General features: G+C 40.3%; 1 long non-coding RNA gene across 1 annotated transcript; it reads right to left on the minus strand.

Moving 5' to 3' along the window:
* Positions 1–233: 233 nt before the first annotated feature.
* LOC132430736 (uncharacterized) lies at positions 234–4,637 on the minus strand. Its single transcript, XR_009520554.1, has 3 exons — positions 4,459–4,637; positions 3,275–3,381; positions 234–810 (listed from the first exon to the last, which is right to left on the minus strand). It is a non-coding gene; the product is annotated as an uncharacterized lncRNA (long non-coding RNA).
* Between the last annotated feature and the right edge of the window lie 3,214 nt (positions 4,638–7,851).

Genomic DNA, 7,851 nt, shown 5'->3' on the forward strand with positions numbered 1-7,851 from the left:
CTATTATTCTCATTACTGTTATTTTCAAGGGAATTCATTCTTGGTCAAATCAGTCCATTCACCCAACTTTGTTGCCCCATACAGAGCAAAGGATTATTACTCTAGTTGATAGTTTTGAATAGTAAAAGACATTTTTGTCTTGACCAAATTAAATGAAATGTTACTGTTTCTCAGAATGATTTATTAGAGGAGAAGTGTACAGATTATGTCACTATTTTAAGTGCTTACTAATTCAACAAATATTCACTGACGGTTATGCACAAAACAGTGCAGTGTGCTTACACGTACATTTAAAAAAAAAAGAAAAAAGAGATCTTATCTCAGGAAGCTCTATATGCCTATTGTCCTAGCTTTAAGGAAGGTTTCTTTTGATGATTTTAAAACAAGAAATATGAAATAGACTATGTAAAAAGTGAAGTGAAATAGTAGAGCTAAAATATTCTCTGATGAAAGCATCTTTCCCTAAAAAATATGGGGGCATATGCATGAATTTTTTTTTAATTGACAAGAAAAATAAGAAAATAAAAATGACAAGAGGAACTCTCAGGATTTAAGTTAAAGGTTATTGTTGTTTTAATCTGTAATCAATATCCTGAAAATTCTTCATGGTTTTCTGCTAAAACCTGTACGTTGAAACAATGCCTGACATATTTTCTCACTGCATGTCTTCAGCACTGCATGGCTGCTAATGACAGCACTTGCTCAGTCTTCCCTGCAGGAGATCTACAGCCTTTGGGGTGGAGAATTTTCTATAACAGCAGACCTGCCATAGCTGATCTGTCAGGGGGAGTCAGACAGGCATTCCGCTCCCTGAGGACAACAAGAAAACAAACAAAAATTAAGCAAAATGCAAATATTTTCATCAAAGGCACTCGGCAAATGATTCCCTAAGGAATCAAAAGCAGGGGCAGGAACGAATCACACTTCATTCACCGAAATCTTTACATTTCAGTACTCCAAACAGATAAATTAAACCATCTATTATGTCTTCTGATGTTCAGTTGCACTAACATATGAGCTGGAAATTTGGCCAACATTACATGCTTTCACACACGGCTCATATTCACCTTTCACCCTTTCTACAAATATTTATCAAGCTTCTCCAAAGCACAGTGCTGGGCTCTGGGGGAATGTAATGGTGAGCAGAAACTGACAAGGACTCTCCCCTACAAACCCCAGGGTCTAATGGGGATGGGGAAGCTGGCACAGAAAGTGCTTGCACAAGCAAATGTGAAATTGCAGTGGAGACAAATTTGATGGTGAGCTATGTGATGCTTAGACTCTATGAAAGCCTGAAGGTCAAAGAGGACTTCTATAAAGAGGTTCTGAAGAATTCTTAGAAGTTAACTACTCAACAGGGGAAGGGAGGATGCACCAGGTAGAAGAACATCCATGTCTTAAAGGTATGGTGGCAGGAGAGGGTATGATCAGTTGAGAGACTGAAAGGAGGTCACTGTGGCTAAAGCAGAGAGCGCCAAGGAATTGCAGAATGCAGTGGGGCTAAAGAGCAGTGATGGAGCCAGATCATGAAAGACCTCATAGGCATGGTAAAGGGTTTTGACTCTATCCCGACACATATATAAAGTCAACGGAGTATTTCAGGTGTGTGTGTGTGTACATGATGGTATGTGTTTGCGTGAGGTGTCATGCTATTTGAGTGGTGTGGCATGATGAAGTTTGCATTCATACTCTATACTTTAATCATTTCTTAATTTTACTGACAGACAGCAGTCCCTATTAACAGTTTCTTCATGTTGTAAGAATAATTGGAGTTGAACATAAAGTGGTTTTATATCTAGATTGTGGAAAACATAAATATGGCATCCTATATAAAGAAAGTATTGGGCTTCCCTGGTGGCACAGAGGTTGGGAGTCCACCTGCCAATGCAGAGGACACGGGTTCTGAGCCCTGGTCTGGGAGGATCCCACATGCCACGGAGCCGCTGGGCCCATGTGCCACAACTACTGGGACTGCGCTCTGGAACCTGCAAGCCACAACTACTGAAGCCTGTGCACCTGGAGCCTGTGCTCTGCAACAAGAGAAGCCACCGCAATGAGAAGCCCGTGCACTGCAAAGAAGAGTGGCCCCCGCTCACCACAACTAGAGAGAGCCCGCGCACAGTAACGAAGACCCCATGCAGCCAAAAAATAAAATAAATAAAATAAATTTATTTTTAAAAAAGTATTAAAACCGTATATATAAAAACACAATCACAAGTTTTGCATGTTTTCATTTGTAATGTAAGGCAACTGAATGGCATTTTAAAACATATGATTTGCATTAAAAAATAGTATAGTTTGCTATTCTTAACATGAAGAAAATCAAGAGAAAGCTCATTCTGACTAAAACCAATTAAATATTTGAATAATCATCTTTAAGCATACACACTGTTGTTCCTGAGAAAAATAAAGAATAAAATATTATGTAACCACCAGTATTAGTTACATTCAAAGATGAAGTATTGCTTTTTTAGGAAACTTGGGATATAGTAAAATGTACGAGGTTGGGAATATGAAAAATCCGAATATACTCTAAGTATAGTATATTAAATAATAATATACCGAATAACAAATAACGATAACAATAACAATAATAACTTGCTGTTAGGAGTGACTTTAGCAATAAAGAGAACCCAGCTCATAGAATATTATCTTTTCTTGTCGTTTTAGTAATATAGTAACATGACCAATATTATTCATGTCACGGAATTCTAGTTTTTAATTGATTGGGTGCCCATGATGGGCCGGGTGCTTTAAACGTTTCCACATCGAATCTTTGTGAGCTAGTTGTTTGCAGTAGGGACCCTCCTAGAGCTTGAAGCCCAGGCCTGCTGAAGCCTGATCATGGGTAATAGAACCTCGCTTCATCCCACCTCCATGTAAACACTCAGGAAGGTGCTAATTTTGTTTTGTGCTAGTTATTTGCACCTAGTCAGGAGGCAGGCATATAGCCAGAGTCCCCAGGACAGCCTGACTGATACCAGTAATAGGGTATTAAAACACTCTTGAAAATGGCAAAGCAAGTTTCTCCCAGCTAGCAGGATCCTCACTCCACTCAGGCAGCACACCCGAAGCTGCATAATCTCATTGGAATGTGGGGCAATACGAGAAGCCGTCCTGGTCTCTGAAACCTCACTGTGTAAACCCTTGCTTTCCGTAACTATTCTGTTTTTCCCGTTGCTGTAAATTTCCTTTCCATTTGCCACTAAAACCTTGTGTCTCTCTGTCAATCACATTACCATTCCATTGAGGCAACAGAAATTTTCATACTCACTTTAGAAATGAAGACACAGAGGCTCTGAGCATTACAGTAACTCATCCAAATTAACGAGCGACAGTGTTGAGGTCCTGATAACACAGCTGTGGTCTTTGCAGATATGTCTGTTAAAAAAGGTCAGGGAAGGTGATGGAACAGTGATAGGATAAGCATTGTGAATAAAAGAAGAAATCAGTTTCATAAATGTGTACCTGTGACACTGAGTGGAGAAAATTTCAATTGTTTCTTTCCATGTTGCATATAAAACCCATATGATCTCATGAATATGTTTACTTTACCATCAAACTAAGTTCTATGAATATGGGAAATCTGTCTATGTCATTCATCTGTGTAAGGCCAGTATCAAGCAAAGAGCCATGCACGTCATAGTCATGTAATATGTACTTAAATTCTTAAATTTTCAAAATGTATTTGACCTGAAATATTTCATTATTTAATTCAGGTGTAAAGATGTAGTTTGTCATTTGGAGGATATATTAAATGTGATGTTTCTGTGAGGGTGATTTTGGACGAGATTTCCATGTAGATTGGTGAACTTTGAGTAAAGCAGACTGTCCTCCATACACTGGGTGGGCCTCATCCAATCAGCTGAAGGTCTGAATAGAACCAAAGACTGACCTCCCCCAAGCAAGAGGGAATTTTGCTGCAGACTTCAACTCCAACTGGTGGACCATGCTGGTAGCTAATTAGTGTGCTCGTGTCTGCTCCCTCATGTACTCCAGCAGAACATCTATTAGGAAGTATTCTAAGGAGATAAAGCAACTGCTTACAATGCTTGGAGTGTGACATTTACATTGAGTTTGAGCTAGATTTTATCGAGTATCGAATGAAAAAAAGGTAAGTTCAATCAATGTCGTCCACCCACAGTGGTGGAAAAACCTGTCCAAACTAAATTTTCATCTCCATGAGGTCAGAGGCTGTGACTGTTTTTTGCCAACTACTTATATCCCTGAAGCTCAGTGCCAAGCCTGACACTTAGTGGGCACTGAAAAAATATTTACTAAATGAATGAATACATGAGTGAAGGTTGCTGTGTCCACCAGGTTTCCAACAGGCTACCTATGACACAGTTGAACTAGGATAATTTGAGGAGGGTTTATTTATCAAAAATCCAATTAAAAGGGGAAGTGAAAGGACAGGGCAGAAACCCAAGCTAAAGAGATGGTGGGAAGTAAAATTACCAAAATTCAGAAAGAAAGAGTGGGTCAGCCGGCACAGAGCAGTGACCTTCTTCCTGCATCCTCCCAGAATTTCCATTTGCTAAACCTGACCTGAGGGACCAGGATCTCTGTTGACTTCGTTCAGGCAGGTTAGCCTCAAGGGGGTGTGACCAGCGGAGAGGAGGGTGGAGTGTGGGTCCTGAAGAGCAAACAGAGACACTGCATTGTTGTCTTAACAGAAGGACTGCACTGCCCTCCTGAACAGATATCCGATTAACAACACAAGTGCAGTGTGCACGCTCACACACTCACGTGCGTGTGCACACCCACACATTGCACAGAGCCTTCTTTTAATTACTGTGGTTTGATTGCTGTTTTAAAAGAAACATGGAGGGCTCCCCTGGTGGCCCAGTGGTTGAGAGTCCGCCTGCCGATGCAGGGGACACGGATTCGTGCCCTGGTCCGGGAAGATCCCACATGCCACGGAGCGGCTGGGCCCGTGAGCCATGGCCGCTGAGCCTGCACGTCCGGAGCCTGTGCTCCGCAACGGGAGAGGCCACAACAGTGAGAGGCCCGCGTACAGCAAAGAAATAAAAAATGAAAGAAACGTGGAAACAATTTACCTTATTTTGAAATTAGAACAGGAAACACAATCTTATTCATTTATTTTTAAACTATAGGTCCATTTTACATTGTCCTCAGTGAAGAAACAAGAAAGGAGATAGACAAAGGGAACGGGAGAGAAAAAAATAGAAAAGGCAGAGAGACAAACTAAGAAACAGATCAAGAAAGATGGTAAAGGAGACTCATGGATCAGGGGACCTCGAGGAAAGAACAGTGTGGGCCTAAGGAGAGATGGTCAGGGCGGGGGAGTGAGCCAGGGAAAGAGGTTGGGGGGGGGGAGAAGGGGAGGGGCCATAAGACATAGCCTTGGACCCAGGAAATAAATGGGTCAGTTGTTAGGAGATGTGCACAAGTGTAGGACTGCAGGCAAAGCTGTAGCCTTTTTTGTTTTTGCGGTACGCGGGCCTCTCACTATTGCGGCCTCAGCCGCTCCGCGGCATGTGGGATCTTCCCGGACTGGGGCACGAACCCGCGTTCCCTGCGTCGGCAGGCGGACTCTCAACCACTGAGCCACCAGGGAGGCCCAAAGCTGTAGCCTTTTAAACTTGAAAAGATGTTGGGGAAAAGTGCTTTGTAAAATTTATGTATTAGTTTCTGGAAAAAAATATCCCTGAGATTTTGACTTAAGTAGTTAAGTCGAAGTAATTCATTCAATTTGGAAGTGAAACAAATCGTACTTCCATGGGACGAAAATAATTCTTACATAATTTTTTTTCCTTTTAACTCAAGTAACTTGGAAGTAACTTTGCCAGGAAAAAATAGAAGAGCAATATTACCCACAAATTGTTTTTCTCCTTCCTTTCTTACCCGTTACTTCCTGTTTCACCATATTGCCTTACTGGCCATGTGTGTGTATCTATATCTATCTAAATCTCTCATGTAGGCATTAGTTTCTTTATACCTATATAAATATAGATACATATATATACGTTTTTATTTGTTCTAATAAATACCATATAAGTGTGAATAATTTTAACTCCTCAGATGACTTTTCCACCTGCAATGCCCCATCCTGCACATTTGACAACTCTGTAGCCTGAGACTCAGAATTGGAAATAAACATCACAGTGATACAGCTAATTAATGGTAAACCCAGGACCCAGGGCTCCTCACCTTCCTGCTTTTTCCTCTAGGGCGCAAACTGCCTCCCTAGCTAAAGATTTTAGCTGGAGGTCAATTTGCCAATAAATGCCTTTTCATTCCATTTTACTTACTTTTCTTTGAAAACATACATAACCCTTCAATTATTTTCTGAATGTTAGAAACCTATTGAAAGACGTATCATTTCAACATGATAACCTATGTTTATAGATTTTTTTTTCATTTATTCCTGAGAACAAATTTAATGTGAACTATTTAACTCATCCTGTCACAATTAAGTGTCAACCCTGTTTTTACTTTCAGCCTATTGCTGAAACTAAGAAATGCCCACTGATTTGCCAAAATCAAGAACATAGTGTTCTTTGGGCATTAATAACAGTGACTGGGATAAAAGGATGAGCATCTCAAAGCCCCTATAATGTAGAGTTACATAAAACTAACTCAGAGGACAGGATTAAAGGTAACAGTTCAGTTAAAAATAGACCTGAAAGTTATTGGTATAGTCACTCACTCTTAAGGCTGGGAGTATGCGAATCTCCCTCTCATTGTTAACTAAAATAAATAAATGTTTCCATGCTATCAATACTACTTTAAGAAATGAGGCTCATGACTATCATAGTGCAATTTAAAGGAAGATTAAAATAATGGGGGAGAATTCTAACTGTTGAGTTCCCAAAACATAGAGCCAGAACCATTCTTTAAAGGGCAAAGATAGTTCAAAGCTTCAACCCTCCAGAGATCATGAACTTTAATGTTGTATTTCAAACTGTTAAAGGACATGTGAACGAAGGGATCCAAAATTCAATGTCTACTGCATTTTCAGAGTTGTGAATTCCTCCACCTTCTAGAACGCTACTCAGGAGTAAATGCTGTCCTAATTACCTAGGGAAATCTAGTCAGAAAGCATTCATCAAGTTAGTATAGGTTGCCTCCAGAACACTTAAGATCGCTGGCTGGGAATGCACTTGGATGCACTTACTGGGTTGAAACGCTCTTTTTTTTAGTTCTGAGTGGACACTGTAACTTCAGTATTCCTCCAAAGCCATTTGGAATCTCTTGAGAACCTCAACAGAACTGAGAAAGGTCCTCCCGCCCGGAGCTGTGATAGGTCTAATTTAGTTTCTCAAGGTCTCCAGTAGGACTCCGCTAAGATGCTGCTTGAACTTGTGCGGTGTTTCCTCTGACTGGGCTGGCTTCTCACACCTGATTTGCTCCTGGAGGATTAAACCAAAATACTGTGGGGAAGAGCGCCCTCTCCTGCCTTACAGTAGGAAATGCACTGCGTCGGATTGCCAGGGTGGATCCATTTACCGCGTCCCGCTGCCAAACTGTTGAATTTGATCGCATGAGGTTTGCGTCTTAGTTTGGCTAGATCTTTTTTATATTTATAGTCCTTGATTTGGAAATCCAAGTTTTATGTATAAACAAATGCATAATTAAAACGTCCACTATATAAACAAAATGTATAATTTGCACACTGGCTACAGATTTTCTTCAGAAAAACAACAATTATTTCATATGAGGTTTTGGAATTAATAGAAATCTGTTCAGTTGTGACTTATGTGCAATTCCAATCTGAGATTGTTACAGAGGAGATTGTGACAGTTAATCAACATGCAAATGACATGTTTATGGATGAGTTAAAATGAATTCTGACAGATGTACTAGTGCCAAATATTAAAATTTAAA

Source organism: Delphinus delphis, chromosome 9 (assembly GCF_949987515.2).
Source record: "Delphinus delphis chromosome 9, mDelDel1.2, whole genome shotgun sequence".
Lineage (NCBI taxonomy): Eukaryota > Metazoa > Chordata > Mammalia > Artiodactyla > Delphinidae > Delphinus > Delphinus delphis.